The sequence below is a fragment of the Falco punctatus genome, assembly GCF_963210335.1.
Source record: "Falco punctatus genome assembly, chromosome: 6".
Classification (NCBI taxonomy): Eukaryota; Metazoa; Chordata; class Aves; order Falconiformes; family Falconidae; genus Falco; species Falco punctatus.
Genome location: NC_137585.1, coordinates 81,593,370 through 81,615,229, shown reverse-complemented (window position 1 = coordinate 81,615,229; position 21,860 = coordinate 81,593,370). Strand labels below are relative to the sequence as shown.

Here is a 21,860-nt window from a genome sequence, read left to right as displayed (position 1 = left end):
GTTTACCCTGACAGCAAAATGAAGTTGCCCTCCTCCAGCAATTTGTATTATAACTGTTTTCTGTTTCTGTGCCACAGTAACCATAATACAACAACTATTTAAAATAGCCTCAGCACAAAATTACACTGTTCCATACCTGTAAGGACATAAAGTGAAAGACTGTTTTAGAGGGTATAATAGAATAAACATGCAGCTATAAGTGAATTTGTAATTTTTTTTATCAAAGTCAAAACCCACGCAGAAGCAAGGTCCTAACTTATTAAATCCTTAGGTCCTAAAATTGAGTCCTAATATTTACCAACCTATAATTTTACATTGTGTCTCGGCTGTTACCAATGAAAAAGGAACTCCCTGAAAATAAAGAATTTAAATGAGTGGTAGACCTCAGAAAAAGAGACTCTCAAAAATACAAGCATAAGCAAACAGAATCACAGCTGGTTGTAGTTGTACTTCAGATACTTCTTGACTTTCTCCCCTAAAAGTACACTTTCATTAACCTATTTCTCTACAGAGCAGAGCAACAATGATTCTAGTGCACAATTTACTTTCCCACGTAACCTAAAAGGGGGTATGGACAGAAGGGAAGACAACTGTGTAGCTGCCTGGAATATAACACAGATTGCCTCTAGCAAAGGAACATAAGGAGCTAATTACCTTGAAGGTGCAAACTAATCAAGTTAGGGTGATAGCATGCTCATGTTATTCACAAGAATAGCCCAGATGAGTTTACTGAAAACAGTGAGAAGCTGCTGATGAAATGCATACTAACATTTAAAGGCATATGGCCAAAGGGGCCAGTCCTCTGTCTCAACCACCATTCTGTCTTACTGGTCCTAAAGTCCACTAACGTAACACTGCATCTGAGCTGAGCGAACCCCATGTGTTATATGAAAAACATATGAAATTGTTCTTTCCCCATATGTCTGTGGCAACCTGCTGTTTTTCCAGATGTTTACCAGTCCCAAAACACAGCAGCTATCTCCCTGTGTATAAAGCCCAAATAAACAGAAAAATATCGTGGGTATGGGTTCAGCTGGACTCACCTGTTTTACACATGATGATTCATCTGTTTGGGACTGAAAAGGATCTCAAGCATCTCTGACGGGGTGCTGCATGCCCAAAGGGGTAAAACCATAATGTCTTGAAGAAAAGGATTGTTTGTGGATAGTGCCTGCTGTGGGTGGGCAGCTCTGCATCAGTTCCTTGTAGTTTAGGACTGTATTGTCCTCCTATTTTTAAATACTATTAGTATAGTATATACTAAGAGTACTATTGAAAGGTGAGACTTAAAGAAGTTTGGATCAATGCATAAAAGCCTTCCTACCCATTTAGAGAGAAATAATATTGTTTGTTTCCCAGAAATGGAACATTTCTGATTTTGCTCTCCAAGCTGTTTTACACTAATGTAGCACCCTTCAGAAGAGTGATTTACATCATCATAAAGAGGAACAGAGTCAATAACTACTGAGACAAATAAAGGAAAACTTAATGAGGATCCTGTGTGCGCTTTTTAAAATGCTAGGTGAAGAATTCCAAAAAGGGCACAATTATGCTCCACTAAAGCTGTTGCTACATCTGCCTGAAGAGGCTGGAGGAGGTTTGCACACCACCACAGCTGGGACAGACAGGTCCGACTGTTGCTGGCATTGCTCTCCCTACACAGCAAATGCTTGGTCATCAAGCATAAAAGCTTTTTGCTCACTGGATAAATAAATTAAGATGAAATACAAGGGGAGGATAGTGCCTGTGAACAATTCAACTTTTTTCTCAGCTGCCACACTTGAAGGGAGTAGGTACTCAAGCTCTGCTGAAGATACTGACCTGGAACATTTTATAATGGGTAAGAGTGGAAATAAATTGACAGCTTCTCACATGTCTGTATGCACTGATCTTCCCTCCCACTTCTATTTGGCAAGAGCAAATCCAGTATCATAAATATTAGGGGCTTTTTTTGTTGTTGTTGTTTTTCTTTCTGTTTTTCTGTTTTTATTTTTGTTTATTTGTTTGTTTGTGTGGGGGTTCTTGGGTTTTTTGGTTTGTTTTGTTTGGGGGGGGGGGTTGTGTGTGTGTATTCTGAAAATCTAAAATGATCAACTAATGTAGCAGATCAGATGATGTCAACCAACATCTTACCAAATTTGGAATAAGACAGTCTAGTCTGTATTTCATATCTCCATCTGTAAAGAAGTAACTGTATTTCATTAATTGTCCTTCAGGCATGTTGTGAGTGAAGCTGAGCAAAATGTTTTATAATCTATAATCTATTGATTATATACAGTCAACTGATCATATATGATCTGTTGACTATTTTTTAACAATATACTATTCACCAAAAATAATTTATCAGAATTACTTGTGAATTTTTTCTGCAGAATTTTGATTAATTATTTCAGAGGAAAATGTGTATTTTAAAGATAAAGTGAAAATTAATTTTTTTAAAACAGTTGCCTGTAAAAGATTTGAAAAATATTTTGACCTTTCACTTGAAAATTTCCCCTTTCAAAAAAGCCAAACAGTTAAAGATGGTATGAACCTCACACAAAATCAGTGAAACTTTCAGTTATTGTCCTATGGATATTTCAGTCAAGCTGAAAATACTTTTTTTTTTCTATTTTGCAGTTTGACTACTAAACTGAAAGGAACCAGTTCTTTGCTCAATCCTTCCTGTGATGATAAACTTTATTAGTGTGAGAAGTCAGAAACACATGAATAGAATGTAATTATTAACTGAAGCTAATGTGTATTAATTGTCTGAAAATAATCAGTAAGTAGTACTTTATGTAGTTTGGTGTGTATCCAATTCTAAATTTTCAAGAAGATTTAAGAATTTACGTCAGAGATTTAATAACTTTTTCAGAGATAAAGTTGAGTGGAGACAACCTCCAACTGTTACATAGTTTCTTTAAACTTTGATTTGTCATTAGGATAATGATTTAAAGTCTGTTGTATTCCTGAGTACTTCCATCTTTGGTACTCATTAAGGAAACGTGTACATGCTTTGGAAAATTAACAAGTTGACACTGAAATTTTTGTTGTTTGTAAAAACCTGATATAATTTGAACAAACATTGAAATGGTAGAAAAATAAATCATACTTTTTTAATTGGTTTTATTTGGAGCTATATTCTGCATGTTTTGCAAATGTATTAAATGTAAGAGACAGTAACTGTCTCTTAGGGAACAGTAACTGCATTTTTTCTTTCATTTAAAAGAGGCCAGACTCAGATTATTCTTCAAATGATAATCACATTTTCAGCTCTGCTTTCATATAGTGACAGTTTTAAATCTCAATGAGACACAACACACTTTAAAATACCTAAATTATTTTCTTGATTGCCTGAAAACACTTGCATCCTTATGGAAAAAGTAGAAATGACACAGAAAAATCCTCATCTAATTTGGAACACCTCAGAAAATGTCACTGCTGGGATCTTTTGGCTACAATAGTCCTGTTGATTTCTGTGCAATTTGAGGGCCATCTTGAGACCTTCTGAAAGGTCAGATTTGCTATGTCAACAGTTCTGTTCTGATTGTGGTGGCAGGCATAACCAGAGCCTGATGGGATGCCACATGCCTGCTCATATCTACTGGCTTCAGTGAGCAGTCAGAAGTGTTTTGCAGGTAAAGCATATGGAAGGTCTGAGGCTGGAAAGCTGGTGGCTCACCGTGGTGCTCAGCTCATGAGGTTTTCAGGCCAGCTAGACATTGGGGGTAGACAGTATGCATCCACAGTCCACCTACTCATAAAATACTGATTATTCAGTTTGAAGAATCATAAATGGGTTTTACTGATTAATTCCATTTTAGGCAAACACTGAAGAAAACCCCAATCCTTCTGCAATTTTAAGATCATCCTCACTTCTGCATTTCTTTGCCAGTTTCTGTAAAAAAAACAAGTTTGCTGTAATAATCATGAAGTGTATCTGTCAATTCCAATCAATGTTTGAACCCATTGTCCAAAGTCTACCAAATTCGATAGAGAAAAAATGACATCAAGTCTAATAAGTTATTCAATTACTTTTTTTAATACTACTGCTAAATATGAACAACCTATTAATATATCCACTGAGGGAGTGCCTTGGGTGTGAATTAAACTCAAATTAGACATGTATGTTATGAATGTCCCCCAAACAGAAAAAGTTTCAATTAGAGATTACAACTGAAGGTGTTAGAAAATCCAAACAAGAACATCACTTATTCTACTACTTCTGCTACTTTTTGTCTATGAAGTAGCTCTCAGAAACAGAAAATACATTCTTGCAATGAAGTTTTTGAGTACCCAGTTCATAGATAGTTAACAGTTTAAAGTTTTCTGTAATTCTATGTATAGTTATGGAAACTGAAAACAGCAGCACTGCATATATAATCCCATATTAATTATTAACTTTGCAGAATTGCTAATTCATTATAGGGAAATCTCTTTCTTCAAGTTGTAGTTTCAGTCTGAATGGGATACATTGATTCACCTTCAAAAATTATGCCCACAGCTATTAGGTATAGAACTATTACATTTAAGATGAAAGTGTATCGATCTGATATTTGAAGAGCAAGACTAGATTAGTTTACTAGACCAGGTGTTTGACATGAGTGTGCATCATTTAGTAGCTTAGTGCTTTTACTAATAAAAAAGTCACATTTTCAAATGTATTTTTTGGTACTAGTAAACTAAATATTTGTTAATCTTAATTTATCATTTATTTGATTCACACAGTATTGCTAGCTTCCAGGGTATGAGGGAATATACAAATCATCCAATGGAGGGGTTTGTTCTACTCGGTACTTCTTTCTGATGTTAAAACATGGCTCTACATGTGGCTCAGCACAAAATTCTGATCCCCAAACACCAATGGGATTTTGCTGCAGTCTGATGGGACCATATTTTTTAGGAATTTACTCCTGGTTAATGATTGTAACAGTGAGATAGAACAGGGAATATATTTGATGCCCTGTGGGAGGAAAAAAAAAGAAAAGGACTAATACTACATTACTGATCAACAATATGTGGCTACTCATTTCTTACAGAACTGTTTAACACCTTTAGTTGTCCACAGAGATGTATGTATTTTTATGACTACCTAGAATAGCTGCCTTGGTATAGTTTTTACATCAGAGCTTTCAGAACAACACTTCAAGTTAGAACTACAAGTGTTGATAACCTGGACGTCTGCTAGATTTCACTGCAAATTATCTTTAGATCCATTTTGAGTCTATGTTTATATAATCAGAAGAATTAAATTTTATTACCTATTCCCACTGTGGTTTTGCCTCTATTCTTCTTATAAGGTTCTACAAAAGTCAGAAAGACTCTGAGGAGCCCTTTAACAGAAATAATGAATGCTAGATGCCCAAATCTACATTTTTATCATGTATCTTGATCACTCTCCCAGTGATCCAGTTTACAATGAAACAGATTTGGCTTGACTATGCTTTAGCCCCTGGTAAAGCAGTTAACCTTATGGTGCTGAACCTTCTGAATATTATTGGAAGAGAGTATCTTCCATTTAGAAGAGTCTGTCTTACTTTCTGTAAGTGACTATTACAATTTACTAGCCATTTATTTCAGCTTTATTTTACTTTCAGCTACAAATGAGCTGTTCACTTAAACTGACATAAATTTTCTTCACAGATTAAAGTGGAAGACACAAACCATTTACTGTGGAGAAATGTGATATTACAACTATGATTGTATCACCCCTTCAGTCTCTAAAATCTGGCATATTAGAGGTTTTTTTATTAAAAAGTTCACGTGTTTATCAAAATACCAATTGGCTAACACTAGTCATTGAAAGGGGGGGGGGGGGGGGGGGAAGAGTTGTCTGTGAAGAAGTACATTTAGTTTGGATTCCACAGTACTTAGCAGAAGAAAATGTAGGATAATGTCTCAAAAGATGGACATTCCTGGCATTCACTCTTTCTTTAGCTTTAGAAACACTGTATTCTGCTGTGCCAAAGGAACTCTTATTTCTTTATCAAGCCAGAAAAAAAGGATGAGAAAATCATTGCGCCTGGGAGCCCAAGCCTTATTCTTTGGACGACCAGAACCAGAGCATTAAGCAAATGCATACAGACTTTCTCCATTCCCTTCGTGCTCTGATGTTTTAAAAGCAAAAAGGGATTTAACTATCTATGCTCAAAAGGTGTTGCAGACCATTATACATCCACGTGACAGTTACCACGTTATGAATTTCAATCCCATGAAGATGCCTAGTTCAGGACGGGAGTTAAGTTTTCTTGTATTTCTAAAATATTTGTATGTCTTAACTCTATCAGCCACTGCCAGGTTAGGTCTACTTGGACGAACTCTGCACAAGAACATAGGTCCATGCAGCTCAGCACAGCACTGCGTGTGCATCTGGTAAGTTATAGTGGTGTGTTTCTGCAGCACAAAAAGGCTTCAAGTTATCTGGCCTTGATGTTCAGGTCAGATTAGCTATTTGCTTGTGCACCGTGCTGCTTTCAATCTAGAAAACTTTAGGCAGCTCTATCATGTCGGTCTGAGCTCTGTGTTTTACTGAGCATAAGAAATATGACCTATGAGCAAAATCAAGATGTGTTCAAATTCAGAAAACCAAATTCCTTAAAGTGTGGAGCTACAGAAAGGAACAGAGGGATTATGACAGAGAAAAGAATATTTACATTGTAATACAAAACAAAGACAATATCAGTAATACCTCCATATTTTACAGGACTCAAAGAAAAATCTTAAAATAACCTGTATCATGCAGTAAGCTGTTTTTATGGAAAGGCCTGCATTAAAATCTGGTTTCACATCATACTTAAATGTAGCCATTTCCATGTTAGTGTAAACTAGTGATACTATATACATTACAAAACAAATAGACAAGTAAAGAATTCTTGCCTCCACTGGTCTGACTCTTGCTTTCTTAATCTTTTTTTTCAGAACACTGAAATAAAATTTAAACAACTTAGATTTAAATTGACCATCTGTCAATTTTGCTTTCTTCTACTCTCTTCACAGCTTTGATTTCTTCATTGTGTTTTCTTAAATTCAATACTCGGCAATTCACAAAGCCCAAAATGCTGGTTGGTAAACAGAAAAGAAGATGATGTGAGAAAGTATCTCCTATTGCACTTCTCAGGAACAAACGCTGTATAAACTTTACTGAGTCATAGTGTAAGGGGCTATCAGTCCCCAAAGGCTGGATCAGTTTCACACCATTTTAATCATCCCAAAGTTACTTACTTCATAAACTTCAGTCATCTACGCTCCCCTTCTAATCAAGGGAAACAAACAGGTACTTCCAAAGGGTCATAAAAAGAATATGCATCCTCATAAGGTGCCTCTTCCCTTCTTTAGTGATGGAAAACTTCCGTGATTTATCTAAAATATCTATTCCCACATGTATAATCTTAATTCAGATCAACCCCAGATTGAAACCTGAAGATAAATGCTTAAGTGTGCTATGAAACTGTATATTACTAACCTTATTTACATTTATTTTTATATAATTCTGGAGTACAGGCTGAAAAGTGAAACTTCATATGAGTTACAGGCATAAATCATATACCAGCTCATGTACCATGAAGAATATACCAGTTCTACTGACAAACCTGTGCCTGCTTGTATGGATGTGGCTTTGATAGAAACTTCTGTCACAATTTCTAGTTTGAGACATGCAAAGATTTACTTCAAGATTGCTAGGGACATAAAAGCCTGAAACTCAATTTTATCTTGAGAATGACAGGGAGACACTAACTTATTAACCTGTTTAGGAGCCTCTTGTGATTTTTGTTTTGTTATGAACAGAATGGTTATGAAAAGGAAAAGAAATCTGATTTTAGAGCTGTTAAAGAGGTTAAAAGAATAACTCGTGAGAAGTTAAAAGAATAACTCGTGCTTACTTTATTAGGTTTTAAACTGTGGTCTATCTATTACTTTGACTTGGGCTTTTTTTTTGTGTTTAGCATTCTGTTTGGATGTTAGGTTGCTGGATTATTTCAGCACACTATTGCCCTGACTTTTAAAAGTATATTGTAAGCTCTAAATCTTATCTTTATGTTTTTCCTGAAAGAAATGTTATTACTGCATATGATAAATCAATACAGAAGATATGATTTTGAAAGCAGAAATATCTCCAAACCATGCGTAATCGTAGCCCCTGATGTGAACACAGAATTACCATATGTAGTTAGGCAAGCTGGGCTTTCTGGGCAAAAATCTTCAAATTTATAAAGACAACTATTGTAGTAAAACATGCAGATTTACGATTTCACTCATGTTTTTTGTGTTGGCCCTGGGATTCTGTATGTTTCAAAAATCAGTGCTGCATGTTAATACAAGAAATACAGCGTTACAAGGGTAATTTTGTTCAGTATCTAAGGGCTAAAATTAATTTTTTTAAAATTGTATTTTTATAAAGGTATATTTTATGGAAACATGATGAAAATGTTGGAGACATTCTTTCTGTAATCAGGCCCAGTTTTATGCTAGCTAATTTCATACTCTTTTTACTTTGCATTATCTAGACCAAAAAAGGCTTCACAGTAATTTAGATGTTATATTGTATCAAAGTAATAGAAATAAGTTACTAGGGTATACAGTTTTCATCTTCTTGTACTTTCTAATTTTATATAAGCTCTTTTATTTCAGCTGTTACGATAGAACCTACTAAATTCTTTCAAGTCTTTTGATTTCTGTGATCTCATATGCACCAAGCTTTTGGAGGGGGAGTAGACTCTCTTGCCTTTGTCAAGAGCACCTGTGGGATTTCTTAGTGGACATTCCACCAGGCCAACTCAGTACCTAAGAAAGCATCAGACTTACCCAGCCCTGTGCAACCTAGCTAATATGGAAAATAGTCCAACCACTTCTGCCTCCATTTTCACTGGAGGCATCTGTATGTCCTGTGATAATAAAGGTAACTATACACAAGGTGCACAGTACAGTGTCATTCTAGCCTTACGCCTATTTTTTTATGCTTTCATTGCATTGTATGTACAACTGTGTAAACAATGTCTTATGACTAGATAACAGTATGGGGCTGTAGTAGATTGCTTTGTTTCACAGGCAGAATACACGTTCTAAAAGGCTAAAGTGAGAAAAATTAAATAAAAAGTAAGAAGAAAAAGCGTCTTGTCTCATCCGCATGAAAGCACATTTCTTAGGGCTAATCTGAAGATGTGGACTGACATGAAGATAAGGTCAAGCACCCAGATCAACATCCTATAGACATGGGATAACAGAAAACAATTGCCTCTCCTGACAGAGGATTTGAAAAAGAATGAGCTACCTTTATGTTATAAATGGTGGGTAACTCAGTGAAAGTACTCTTGGACTGCTTAAATACTATGGAGATGGACACAATACAAGACACAGAAAAAAACCCTCACAGACCTTCCTCCATCTTATCAAACACTGATAAACCCATGAAAACTGTGCCTGCAAATCTTTTTCAAAAAACAGGGGCACATAACTAATACATAGATATTTAATATGAAAGATTATTATGAGAAGCTGTACCTCCCACAAGTGTAGTATTTCTTCAGAGGTTACATTTTACTTGGACTATGAATAACCATCTTTATTTGCAGGTTAATCTCTGAACACAATGCATGAAAAAGAGAAACTGGTTTAATTAACTCTGAGCAACATTCTGATAGGAAAAAACTTAACTGGATTTTCAAATGTTAGCCCACAGTTCATTAGGTTTAAATTAACTGACTGTTTCATACAGAAGGTAATCCCAGCCTACAGAAAAATTTCTTCTACCACCTTTTGGGTACATTAAAAAAAAATAATACAGGAAAAAAATTGAAAATCCATTGAAAAAACAATTAAAAGATGTGTTTAATCATCCCTTGATGCTTAAAGATTTATAGCAGATAACAAAGTTATTATGATAGCTAACCTTTGATAATGGTCAATAATCTAGATTTCAAAGAAAAGAGGTGTGGGCATACAATGTAGGAAGTTTTAAGACAACTCCAAATAACAGGCAACTATGAAATCGCGAAAAGCGATAGAAAAAACACTACATTTGCTGTGAGAAGTTGTGATAGCCTATGTTATTTAATCCTTTGATTAATAATCCAAAGCTTTAATAATTACTATAATTAAATGAACTTTAATTTTAATTATCGATGCTGAAATTATTTTTGTCACTTCCTAAAATTAACATTTGAGAAGTGACTTTTTTTAATTAATAATCACACAATGCTGCAAAAAACCAAAAGCAAAACAGTTTAACAAGGCTTTTACAAAGCCATCCTGGCTCTAGCCGAAACAGCAGTTAAAGCATAAATTCTCTAAGGAAACCAGTTACCTTAATCCAAATGACCTCGTGGGGAGCTTCTTTTGTCTTTGTAGATCATCGCCATTAAAACCTAGGTCCCACTAACGATTACTGAAACCTACCCTTAAGGGCTGGCTTCAGGGATGTGCCTGCATTGCCCATTCTCTTGGCCACTTGTATGGTTCTTCTCAAGACCATGCTAGCACTGGTGTGTGAGTTCTTGTTTCCCCCCCACACCCGAAGCAAATACTGATATCTCCCTGCTAATGCAGAAGGGTAGGCAGCAATTTTGCTGGTCTTGCAGGGTGGGGCAGCTAGAAAGGCTGCCTTTCCAGCAATGGCATGTGGCTTGGCTTCTGCGCATTCACCTTAAATCTCAGCAAGACTACTTTGCTGCAGTCTTACGCTCCAGGTTCCCACCTTTTATCTGTATATCCTCTCCCCTCTGATTTTCAGGGTTTTTTTAAGCTAGAGCTTAGATTTATCTTCCTGGAGCATTTATGTTTTGTCCTAGTAATTATCCAATGATTGACACAGAGGTCTGAACATGGGCTGCTGCTCCTGGGAAAACGCTCTACAGATAGACTATAAGCCTGTCTGCTCTCTGTCATTTACAGAGAAAGGAACGGTTCCACTAAGCAAGAAACTGCAGCTCACGGAGGCAAAGGCACCTGCCTCCTCCTCCTCAGACCACCTTTGCTCAAGGCCCTGTTCCAGGGCAGGTGAGCAGGGAGGAGCTCATGTCTTCCACATTCCTTATGGATATTTCACCCACTATAGGTTTTTAAATATAGGAAGGGAATCCTTCCTCTAGCTGCTAGGATGATGCCTGTGAGGAACAGAACTCACAGTTAAAGATACTAAGAGGACAGAGGCACTACTGAGCTGACTTGGCTATACACGTTTCCTCTCCACCATTTTCACTTGCATTTAATTACACCCAGGTGAACCCAATCCATGGGTTTACCAGCAGGTTGAGGTCCCTGACTCACAGCTTGTGGTATTTGCTGAGAACTTCATGGCACAGTAAGATAATGGTAAGGTCACGAGGTGCCAAGCAGAGTGTGCCAAATACTCTTCAAAGCTGGCTATGTAATGCAGAACTGTGTACAGTATCTTTACAAATCTAGACAGAAATATCTACATCACTGTCTGCAAACAGATTCTACATAATGTAATTTCCAAAATCTAAACTGAGAGATTTGCCCAAGCTAGTCCAAAACCTCTGCAGCAGGGAAAACTGTTCCCTGGTTTCACCCTCTTCATAAAGGATGGACCCATGAGCAGTGTATGAGTCACTCAGGCCACTGCTTGTTAAGAAATATGATCCTGAAGAAATGCTCTGAGTTGTGAACTTTACTTGCAAGGCACTTATGCAATGGCTGAAGCACCAGGTAAGCTATCAGCCATGGAAGAAAACTATCGGGCAGACTAATTTAACGATCCTGAAGATTTATATAGCACTGAATCTAAGTTTGCTTCTGTGGGAGAGACAGGTGCCTCCATCCCTCTCAATTTTTGTCACCTTCATTCCCAGCTCGTTAGAAACCAAACAATCCTCATGCCTCCAAACAAGGACTCCCAAAACAGTGATGATGTCCTACCTGGAATTCCTGGATAATTTGTCCCGAACCCCTAATTCACTTATACTTTACCTTTAACGACAAGAAAAAGTTGATCTAGACTTTGTAATATAATCTGGTCCTGAGAATTTCCATGTTGTGTTAGAATATGTGACAGCTGCTTGAAAAGGAAACTGCAAAAATCCAAACAGGCCCATAAAACAGAACTGTACTGCTGAGTGCAAATTCAGTTCTTGAATTGAAGAGCAGTATTAGTTTAGAGTGTACTGTTCTTGTTTGCTCTAGCTCTGATGGACATTTTGTTTTCTTATCTGGCCACTTTCCAAAATTTTTGTTCCAAGCATTTATGTAGCACTCCAAGGAGTCAAGGATAGAACACTTTTATAAATAAAAGATGTGCTTGTATAATTACTAGGTAGAGAAAGTAACTGTTTCTGGGTTTAGTTTATTTCTTTTTGAATGCGCACAGAAGGCCTGCATTTTTCCTTTCTACTTTTGGTCAATGGCCAAAGCCCTCTTTAGAATCTTGATATATGAATACCAATTCAAAATATTGCATGGTGTGACAGTACTTATAGACATAGTGTTACCTCTCTATATTTCTCCTTAGGTGGCCAGCTGGAAAGCCTTCTGGATTCTGTGGCATTCTGTAAATGGCTTGGTAAATTAAAAAATTGAAGGGTTGGATGTTTTAGCTATAAAAATAAAGCCTTAAGGCATTAGATAAGAGTGATGTTAGTTATTTGAGGGTTATTGTTTAAACAGCTTATTTTCTTATTTCTATCATAAAATTCAGCTGCAGATGAAATGCTGAATAAGGATGGCAGGTCTCCTAGGCCTAGCATTAAAGCGAAATGAAAGGATGGACTTTGAATAATTTTGATAAATTATTTCAATTTTTTTTCCTTTTGTTGATATTGAAATCATGCTCTTACAGCAAATATATTTCTTTAATCTAGCAAAACAAGCAAGTAGGATGTGGTGGTACTCCTCATCTGTATCTTAAAGATGAAATACTACACCACCCACCCACACCATATGGGAGAGCACGCACAGATTCAAAGTTTATCTCTGCTTGATCTTCAGTAAATGTTCATCTTTGCTTTCCTGTAAAAATACCCTCTTCTACTAGACATTCAAAAGTGAGGTGCTATGGAAGTGAACAAGTTAATGCATAACAAGTCACACAGTCCTGACTACTAAAAAATTACCAAGGCATTACACCAGGAGAACGTGTTTCAACATTGAAAAATTTATAGTCTTTTATGAATCCATGCAGTTTCCTCACACCTGAAAATTTCTTCCAATGTACAATGAACTTGCTCCTCACACTTCCAGTGTGCAGTCTGCTCGCTGCCTTTACAGTAGGGATGGCTGTGGTTTGGTGGCTTAAGCATCACATTTTGACTCCTGTGTCTCTGGCCTTACTCCCTCCTCTTGCTGCTGTTCCTCTTCACAGAAAACACTCAGCTGTCACCCTGGGCAGTAAAAAGTTCAAGCCGATTTCTGAAGTTTTAGGTAATCGCAAGGAAAGGGGAGAAAGGGAGCAAAGAGGATGTGACAGAAAAAGTACAAGAAACTGGGTTAGGGTTTTGCTTTAAGTGAGTTGAAGTATGCAGCAGAATAGAAGGGATACTAAGGCACATGGATTGCTTCCTAGTTTGGGAAGGTGGGGAATGCAGAAACCAGGGATTTTTTTTTGTTTTCACAGTAAAATCTTGGCCCAGTTCTAAATCTTTACACAACCGGGGGTGGGAGGGGGGGGGCGGGGGGAGTGTGGGTGCGGAATGAAGCACTTAAGGAGAGAGGAAAGGATCTGAGGTTACTGCAACAGGGGAGTACAAAGATGCAAAATGAGTAAAAGAAAGGACCTTCAGGTACCTTGGGCTTTTTTCCAGACTGAGACCTGCCTTCGAATCTTGATCCAAATTCAAGGATCTGCCTTTAATCCACCTGTTGGATATTGAAGCTATGCGATTAGACATTTATTTTTAGAATTAGGTAAGAAACAGGACACCCTGTGTGAGGCCAAAAGCATATTTGATACTACACTTGATTAAGTGGTAGGCTGGGCTGAATTCATTTTAGGATTAACTTTGGTTTATTTCTTTCCTGTGGCATTATGTCAAGGTGAAAATGTATTGACTTATATTAATTTCTTTTGTTCCGCACATTCTATGTATTCAAGTTAATTTATAAAAGGGTTGCTATAGTCTGGTTTGGCACATCACCTTGATAGTGACTTTTGAAAGGTACTGGTTAGTGCAAGTGCTGTTGAAACTCTTCACGTAGCTGGTATTTTAAAATCTCTTTAAAATAGTGCAATCTGATATAGCAATTCATTATTATCCTGCCATCCAGTAAGAAGGATGACCCTTACTTGTGCATAGCTTGGACTGAGGAGGTTTTACAATGATTTACACCAGCCCACAAACCAGTCCTAACTTCCTAGCCTTGTAACTGCAAGTTCAGTCATTCTAGGAAAGATGACATAATTGTTTCTATTCTACTATCCATTTCCTGAAAGCCTTCTGAACAATCTGTCATCTTCTGAGAACAAATAATCTGGACACAGAGCTTCATCTTCTGAGAACAAATAATCTGGACACAGAGCTTCATCTTTCATCGCTTGCGTTGTGTGCAGGAAGTAACTTCTGTGCAAAAATGAGTTTCAAATTGGGTATAAAAAAAATACTGACAATCAACATAGTTGTATAAGGCACAACACAGTATGTAAGAAGGCAGAGGAGAAGACATTAGTATCCTATTTCATTGAACTTTAGTAAAATGTGACTGAAATATTTCAGTAGTTTAGCAAACCACAGAGAAAATAAGTTTTCCCCACTGAAAAAAAAAATAATGGTGTGCATATGTTGTAAACTTCAGCACTGAAAGGACTGAGAAGGCAGAAAATCTCCGTTTGCCAGTGAAACTACTCTCAATCAGGACAAATTTCCAGCTGAAATTGCATTTGAATTGACACCACTACACTTCACTGAAAAAGTCTCTCTACATAAGCACAGCAAATTCTAAGGAATGGTAACACACACGAGCCACGCAACAGCCTCTTTCCCTTGATTTCAAGGGAACTATAACAAAATAAAATATGGCTGGATCTTTTGGAAATTGGGTTACTGAAGACTGTGCACATAGAATATTTGCTAAGAAAACTGCTTTAACTGTATGGAAATGTAAACATTTCTGTTGAAATCCTATGTTGTTCATCTCCAGAGCTACTTTTCTATAGAGAAAGTATGTGTATTTGAGCTGAGCCCTACCTATTAACAAATTATGCTATCTCCAAAAATATCTCTGAAAAGGGTCAACAGAGAAAAAGAGGAGAAAAAATTGGAGATGAGAAGAGAGGTAGAGACTACACTGAGTAGAAAATATGGGTATAAGACCAGAGGCAGAAGATGAGGAATGCATACATGGAGTAAAGAATGGTGGGGGTGATTGAAGTAAATTGTAGATACTAGAGTGTGGTACCAACCGTGAAAGCTGTAACTGAAATGAAATTCATAATGTCTCTAATAAGAAACTTACAGTTCAGAGTGGAGACAGCAAAATGTGTGATTTGCTTGCTTAAACTATATTGGCCAAGCAGACAAGATGTTATACTTGAGTCAGTAAAACTGTTATTTTGTTTTAAGATGCTATGTGAGACTCTTAGTGTCTGGGATCCTGGAGTAAGTCAAATTAGGTGCTTATAGTACAATAAAACAATGCTTTTATTCACATTAACTAATATAAAGAACTGGATTGTGTAGCATAACAATATAAAAATAACTTGGGGAATTCCAGCATTCTGTCTACATGTATTTGAAGTCTTTGCATGCAGTGTTAAATTATAGCTGGGCAAAAAACTACAATTTACTAGATATTAATGATTATCCATAGTAAACCAATACAGTAATGTTAGATCATGCATAAAAGAGCTGATACAAGGCTCAGTATAGCATTTTGTGTTTTATTTAATACATACCACTTCTTTTTTTTTTTTCTGTTTTGGCATTTTTAGGTAAAGAAAAACAGAATGCAAAGGGGAAAACTGAGCTGGCATCACCATCCACAGGTAACCCACCAGCAAAAGGAAGACTAGAGAAAACATGGCCCTGATGCTGGATGGGGCAGGCTAGCAAAGGGCATGGAATAGGCCAAAGTCTCAAGGCCTTCTTTGCCTTAGGCTTCACTGGTAAGGTCTCATCTTACCTGGGATTCCAGGTCCCTGAGAACAGAGAGGAAGTCTGCAGGAAAGACTTACCCTCAGTCAAAGAGGATCTGATTAGGGAATATTTAAACAAGGTGAAATCCGTAGAACCCAATGAGATGCACCCAGGAGTGCTGAGGGGGCTGGCTGGTGCCACTGCAGGACCACTTGCCAATGATCTTTGAAAGGTCATGGCAAACACTGGAGGTTTTTGAGGACTGGAAGATAGCAAATGTCACTCCTGTCTTTGGGAAATGCAGGAATGAGGATCAGCAGAGCTTAGTTAGCCTCACCTTAATCCTTGCAAGGTGATGGAGTAAACAATCCCAAGAAACCACTTCCAAACACATGAAGCACAAGAAAGTGACTGGCAGTTGTCAGCATGAATTTGTGAAGCATTCCTGACTGATCAGAAAGCCTTCTGCAATGAGATGACTAGCTTGGTGCACATACAGTGAGAGGGATCTGATGTTTGTCTTGATGTCAGTAAGGCTTACAGCACTGCATCCCATAAAATACTCCTAGACAAACTGATGAAGTATAGGCTAGGTAAGTGGATGGTGAGGTGGTCTGAAAACTGTCTGAACTATGGGGTTCAAAGGGTTGTGGTCAGGAGCACGAAGGCCAGATGAAGGCCAGTCACTAATGGTGTACCCCAGTGGCTGATACTGGGGCCAGTATGTTTTAACATCTTCACTGATGACCTGGACCACAGGACAGAGTGCACTCTCAGCAAGTATGCAGATGATACAAAACTGAGAGGAATGGTTGATGAGCCACATGGTTATGCTGCCATTAAGAGGGATGTCAGTAACCTGGAGAAACAAACACCTGGGAAGGAATAATGGTGTGTACTGGTACAGACTGGGGGCTCACTGGCTGGGAAGCAGCTTTGCAGAGATGGCCCTGGCAGCAAGGAGGGCCAACAGCTTCTCCAGGGCTGCATCATGAACAGCATCACACTGCCTGCAGGTTGAGGGAGTGATCCTTTCCCCCTCCTCTGCACTGGAGAGGCTGCATCTGGAGTGCTGGTCCAGTCCTGAGCTCCCCAGTACAAGAGGGACATAGACATACTTGAGCAAGTACAGCAGACACACACAGATGAGGAAGGGCTTGGAGCTTGTGAGCTACATGGAGAGGCTGAGAGAGCTGGTATTGCTCAACTTTGAGAGGAGAACGCTTAGGGCTACCTTACACATGCGTGTAAATACCTGGTAGGGGTGGAAGTTAAGTAAACAGAGGCAGACTCATCTGAGAGGTGCCCAGTGACCGGGCAAGAAGCAATGGGCAGAAACTGAAATAGTGAGGGTGGTCACCTACAATGACAAACAGCTCTAACATAGAATAACACATTTTCTCCTATACAGACATACTAAAAGGATTAATGTATGTAATGACTAAACTTTGATAAACATCCCATGCCCAGTATCTTTGCCAATTCAGCTCTATGTTTCTGTTAATTTTGTCAGGATTACAGACACTATTTAACCCTCCAATGGAACATGCACTTCTCCGCTAGCAAGCTTTGGTTTGAGTTGGGTATTTCAAAGGCTGAAAAGTCTTCCATTTGTTCTCTAATCGAGAGGAGAAAGTGTTCTTTGTCAGTTGACTTCAGTGACACTCAGACTGAATGATTATTAAAAAAAATTGCTGGCACTACAGCGAAATTAAAAGAACCATGGCATTTCTAAATGCCCTTGAAACCAATCCAGAAGGTGATGTCATTTGTATTAAGGTTCTTCTATGTATGTGCAGAAATAATGTTGAGACTTTAAAAAACAGGTTAGTTTTGAAATGCAAAATTCCTGTTTATTATTTTCTTTGACAGCCTTCTTTTTCCTTCCCTCCCACTTTTAGTGAGGAAACTAGACAAGAATGTACTTCTTCCCCACATTCCTGCTGCTTTCAGCACAGCTGTTGCTTTTTTCATAATCAAATAATGGAACTAAGGAAATAAAGAAGAATGACAGAATGGAAGATGGCATGAAAGGAAGAAGAAATCTTCACACAGATAAGCAAAATTAAATCTGGGAGGAAAATAATTGATGAGACAGGAATAGCTGTGAGCATTCCCGTAAATATCCCAAGGAATACTGGCAAACAGCACTACAATTCCTAGGGGACTTCCCTACATATCTCTAAAAGATAACACATGCCATCCAAATCTAGTAAAGTGAAGTGGTGTTTTTTTTAAAGATTAAAAGGGGTTTTTTTGCAAGATTGAAACCAAACATTTTATCCTGAAAGGAAACTTTCTAATGAAAGATTTAATGCCCGCTAGACTAATCAACTTTAAAAAGTGAATAGAAATATAATTAACTTTTCCCTTGAATCTTTTGGTTTTGTTAAGCAAAGAGTTGGTTAGAATATCTTTGACAGCGGTTCCAGGTCCGGAGTACAACATATAGCTCTGATCTTGTACTGTCTGACAGTGCTAAGTTTAGCAGTTATATTGTTTGAGTTGTTTGGTTGTTTGGTGGTTGGTTTTTTGTTTCTTTGTTTGGGTTTTTTTGTCTGTCTATTTTCTGGAACAGTGGAGAAAAAAATTAGGAGACCTGTCAAAGGATTAGGAAACAAACTTTCCGGTGCAGCGCTTTCTCTGTGTAGTGCCAATCTGCTTCGCAGTATTAAGAGGCAAGGGAGAGGGTGGGTCTTCCTGAGTGAAATCCGATGAAAGTTTTTTAATCTTTTAAAGGTTATGCATTATGCCTCCACTTTCACATCTCAGAGTGAATAAAGTTTAGGACAGATTTTCAGTGAAGCATGTTTTGAAATGCCATGATACTTTTGTAAGTAAATAATTAATAAACAAATCAAACATTTAAAGACTAGGCTGTGAGTGCTGCAGAGTGCCTGGATAGCATTTACAGTTGGTGGAACACACCCTACCTGTGTCTGTGGGGCTGGGGTAGGCAGGCAGCTGCTCTTTCTGTGTCACCACTGCTGGTCTTCTCTAGTGAGTAGACAGGGACAAGGAGTGAAAAAAGACCACAACCAGCCTCAAGCAAAAATCTCAAATTCAGCAGCTAGTATAGCAGTGGGTAGAGAATGTTTTTGCTTGCTCAACCTTTTGTTTTTTTCCTTGCTCCACCTTTCATTTCTTTCCTTTTCTTTCTTTTAAGCTTACATTTTTAGAAGGACTCAAACAAACTGAAAGAAGGAACTGCATCACACTCCATCGCACCCTCCCCAAATCTATGATCAGACAATGGATCACATGGGACAGATGTTAGCCACATCAGGTGCTGTTGGAAGACGTTTAGATTCTTGGTGGTTGAACACTGGGCAACATTGTATGGAGCAGAAAGAGTCAGCAACTCCAGTGAGGAGCAGTGCCAGCTGCTTCCTGGATCAAGGAGGGAGAACAGATCAGAACCCAACTTCGTCAGTCTCTTTTTAAGGGACAGCAACCCTAAGGTCATATAAAAATCCTTTATTGTCTAGGAGGAATTTTCGCTGCTTTGTCAACTTTCCTCATTGCAGGAGCTAGCCTTAATTAGCTCTGTGCTAATGAACCATGGCTAAGGATAGATAATTACTGTTCTCATTGAATAGCAATTTCATCAGGTTGCACTGATACTTTTATGTATGGGTCATGGAAATAATATTGAGACAGTCACATAAAACACCTATATTAATACTGAAATTACTTACTGGTGTGATACTAAGCAATATAGCAGATTTTAAATAAATCTGCTCTAATTACTTTTGGTGAGAAGGATCATCTCCCAGGTCCTGAAGTTTTATCTGCCTGGTCATGTTCCTGAGCAAGCAGTTTTGACCCAAGGAAACGAGGCACAGGCTTGCCACTTTAGACCTGGATTTGGGTGGGCTTTTAATTTGTTTCTTTCCATACTCACTTTATGTCTGGTGAAAGAAATGTATTTCTTTTAGTTTGGCTCATGGGCTTCAATGAAAGTAGGACTGTGACTTGGCACAGAAGTGCAAGCTGGAATGTACAGGCATGGAAAAAAGCCTGGAGAGTGATCGGGGACAAATGAAGCATTGAGACAGGTGTTGGCGGCATAAAAAAGAGGGATGCAATAGAGAATATGGTTAGAGAGATAGCTTGGGGCAAAAATTTGAGGGTCTTTCAAGGCAAGGACACAGACTCTGAACTCAAGGTGAGGTGTGTGAGTAAAATAAAATAGGACTAACTTTCTTGATGAGCTCTCCAAACACACATTATAATAAATTTTGTACTTATATTGTTTAGAAGTGCAACTTCAACAGAGAGAAGCTCGGTAGTTTTGGTCTGACAGATTCTGATATGCTCTCAAAGAACAATAAACATCTCTTGACTAGCTTAGCATAAAATAAAGTAGAAAAAAACTATGAACAGATGCACTCTAGAAGCTAAAACAACCCAAGGAAAAGAGACTGCAGATATGAGGGCCATGTTGTGCAGTTTCAAATTAATCATTCCTTCACGGGGTGGAGACTTTGGAGCAACATACTCAGAGATAGCCATTTGCTCAGAACTTGTTCCCATTTTCCCTCAGGAGCTGTGTCTTCTTCAAAATCCCAGAAAAGAGAATGAGGGTAGGTGTAAAGCAAGAAGCAGTATGAATGTTGAAATGTTTGCCAAACCCAGAAGAAAGCAGTTGCTGTGAACCTGCAACTAAAAGTAGTATTCATAGAAACACATTTGTTCCCCTCTCTGAACTACAGACAGCATCGTTGGAAGAAGATAAACTGCTGCAATCCTCTGCATGTGTTAAAACACAGGATTATGGTTTTACTGCCACTTCATAGGGTCACTTAGTAATGTACAGGACAGCTTTGCTATGTGATTAACGAATTTTGACAGATATTAGGTGGTGCATAGTTCCAACTTTGCCATAACAGAAATAGTCAGCTGAAAATATCTGGAATCTAAAGGAAGGTTAACCTTCACTTAAAACATTGGTACTGTTTCCTGAATGATGTAAGGACATGCTGGAAGAATATATACAGTAAGTAACAGCCATAAAGAAAAGTAAAAATTATGTCAGTAGCTGCAGAACAAAAACAAGTTAAAAGTTTAGACAAGACATCCTGGTGGATAAGCAGCTCGGTATGATTGAACAGCGTGCTGCTGTGGCCAAGCAAGCCAACAGGATGCTGGGCTGCATCAACAAAGGAATCACCAGCAGAAATAAAGAAGTCATTATCCCACTCTATTCAGCACTTGTCAGGCCACCTGTTCAGTGGTGGCCTGTTTAGAATACCGTGTTCAGTTTTAGTCTCCACTACACAAAAAAACTGTGGACAGGCTGGAGACTTTCCACAGAAGGACCATGAAGATGACCAAAGGACTGGGAAGCCTGCCATGTGAGGAAAGGCTGAGAGATCTGGCTTTGTTCAGCCTTGAGAAAAGAAGTCTTAGGGGAGACCTTACCTCCATGTTCCAGTATTCAGAGGGTGGCTGCAAAGAACATGGAGACTCCCTTTTTACAGGAAAAGATGAGGGGTAATGGGTACAAGTTACTCCTGAGGAGATTCTGATTGGTCACAGGGAGGAATTTTTTTTCACAAGAAGATTAACCAGCCATTGGAATAATATCCCCAGGGAAGTGGTGGACTCCCCAACACTGGACACTTTCAAGATTCAGCTGGACAGGGTGCTGGGCCATCTTGTCTAGACCGTGGTTTTGCCAAGAAAGGTTGGACCAGGTGATCCTTGATGTTCCTTCCAACCTGGTATTCTATGATTCTATGATTCTTCTAAGGAGGTCATTCACATTTAGCATCCAAGAATACTAAAATGGTTGTATATGTTCACGGTTATATCTCATCAGAATATCACTTCATATGAAAATCACAGTTGTCAAAA

General features: G+C 38.1%; 1 protein-coding gene and 1 long non-coding RNA gene across 2 annotated transcripts in view; one reads left to right on the top strand and one right to left on the bottom strand.

Moving 5' to 3' along the window:
- Nucleotides 1–21,860, bottom strand: part of KCND2 (potassium voltage-gated channel subfamily D member 2) — a 290,804-nt gene that overhangs the window by 205,857 nt on the left and 63,087 nt on the right. The gene's annotated exons all lie outside the window — the stretch shown is intronic.
- LOC308066549 overlaps nt 7,841–21,860 on the top strand; it is a 50,120-nt gene continuing 36,100 nt past the window's right edge. The window contains exon 1 of the long non-coding RNA XR_013929192.1: nt 7,841–21,860. This exon is cut by the window's right edge and continues 33,912 nt beyond it. This is a non-coding gene — a long non-coding RNA (uncharacterized lncRNA).